Raw genomic sequence first — 2,518 nt, forward strand, 5'->3', positions numbered from 1 at the left:
AACAACAACAACAACAAAAATATACAGCATCTGGGGTCTTAAAGACTTGAAGCCAAACAAGTGGCCATTTAGCCACCCACATGAAAGAAGCACACCAGCCAGTGGTGATCATGAGGTGTCATCGGGACTGGGTAACAAGCACCAGAAGATCCACAATAAACAAATAAACAAACAAACAAATGTATTGATGAGAATGAAAGGGTTAAAGCAGAGACCTAAAGCCCATCTTTAGACAACGGAATATTCCCCTACAGAGGTGTCATAGGGAAGGGATGAGTCGAGGGTGCAGTAAAACACAAATGGAACACACAATATTCTCTGGCTCCTTGAGGCTTCCTCATCCCTTCCCCACACTACTATAGTCCCAGTGATACCTAAAGAGTAGGGGAAAGGTGGGGAGAAGGGGGGAGGAAGGAGAACTGATTGCTATGATCGATGTATCACTACACACACCCCTTCAGGGGGAAGAAAAACAGAAACTATGAGAGAAGGGATACAGTGGTTGGTGAGAGATATAAAAATAATAGTAATTTATAATCTATTAAGGGGCCACGAGGGGGAAAGGAGCTAATACCAAGGGCCCAATAGAAAGTAAATGTCTAGAAAAGAAGGATGGCAACATATGTACAAATATGCCTGATACAATTGATATATGGATTGTAATAAGAGTTGTAAGAGGCCCCAATATAGTGATGTTTTAATAAAAAATGAAAACCAATGTGAACTGATACACGTCATGATATTTTAAATATCTTTATATACATGTGAAAGATTGACATCGAATATGGAAGAACACAAAAAGATGGATTTGTGCATTTGAATTATGGCGTTGGAAAATAATATAGAAAGTTCCGCCGACTGCCAGAAGAACAAATAAATAATGAGACTTCATCTTGTCTATTTTGGACATGGTATCTAGATAGAACAGCCCCTAGGAAAGCCCCTAGAAAACATAATTGTTGGTAAACTAGAATGGCAGTAACAAAGAGGAAGATCATCAATGAGACAAATTGTCACAGGGGGTGCAGTCCTCTGTTTAAAGTTAAGAACACGTATGATTATGGCACAGGACTGGGCAGTGCTTCATTCTGTTGTATACACAATCCCTATGAACTAGGACTTGAACTACAGTACTTAACAACAATTTCAAAATAGGAAGAACAACAATCATGACAGGCCAGCAGGGAAAAACATTTCCAGATTTATTTGACAATGAATGATCATAAAGAGATATGGCATTTTTCATTTATTCCTATGAAAATCATAAATAAAGGTTGACGCAAAGTAAATTAGAATTCTGGTGACCCCATGTGTGTTAGAATAGGACAGTGCACCCTGGGGTTTTCAGTGAATTCTTCTTCAAAATCAGATTCTATGTCTTTCTTCAGAACTTTTTCTAGTGGACTCTAATCACCCAATGTTTGGTTATCAGCCAAACATGTAGCAATTTGTACCATTAATCAACTCCCTCAAAAGTGCAAGCATGCAATTTGTATTTTTCTAAGAACTGAAGAACATTAACACATGCATTTTAAAAGTATTCAACCTAGTTGGAGAAATAAGCCCTAAAATAGAAATCCTTTATGTAACTCTATTCAATAACATATGTTTAAGTATCAAGAAAATATATTACAAGTAGTATTAGGCTCCTAAAAATTAATGTCAGTGGAAATTTCAAAGGAAGCTCTCTAACTGAGGAGGAATTGGAATATATTTTGAAATATAAATAATATTTGAAGAAAAAAGGAGAAGCTAAAGCTTCTAAGGTAATAAATTAATGTCCTCAGCTATAAATAGATAGATGATATAGATAGATAGATAGATAGATAGATAGATAGATAGATAGATAGATAGATAGATAGATAACTGATAGACAGATGATAGATAGATAGAAAGACAGATATAGAGATAGATAGAGATAGAGATATATGAATGTAAGGAAACCTTGAGGCCGATGTAATCTAGTATGCTCCAGGCAACCGTGATTGCTAGTGCTGTGACTGATAGGATGAGTGAGAACCTGAATTACATTTATTGTTGGTTAGCAATGAAAATATATTTCTTAAGGGTTTCCTACGAGGTCATAAACTTCTTGAGCGCAAGCATCATCTTATTTCCTCCCACCTCCATGCTTTTTGCCTCTACAACACATACAACATACTCAATGCTATGGCTTGTCAATGATTCTCAAAAAAATTTGGTAAATATTTATCTGGAAGCATAATTGCCCTTGACACTGATGTAATTTCACTTGGTTGGTAGAATTTCGCCTCATTTATTTATATTAGGAATGTGCTACTTATTCATTACTATTTATTCCTTATTTACAAGGAATTTAGGAACAATGAAGGTTGGTCCTTATCTAAGTCTCATCCATTGGTTATGCGTGTGTAGTGCCTGTAATTCCCACTTCTACTATTTCTGGAACACCTGCTTATGGTTATCCCCCTTGTTTTAATCCACTTCCACTGTATTTGACATCCAAACTTCTTATTGGACAACTGATCATAAACTGTCA

The sequence above is a fragment of the Echinops telfairi genome, unplaced genomic scaffold (assembly GCF_000313985.2).
Source record: "Echinops telfairi isolate 266 unplaced genomic scaffold, ASM31398v2 ScPeMD7_7469;HRSCAF=8507_0, whole genome shotgun sequence".
NCBI lineage: Eukaryota > Metazoa > Chordata > Mammalia > Afrosoricida > Tenrecidae > Echinops > Echinops telfairi.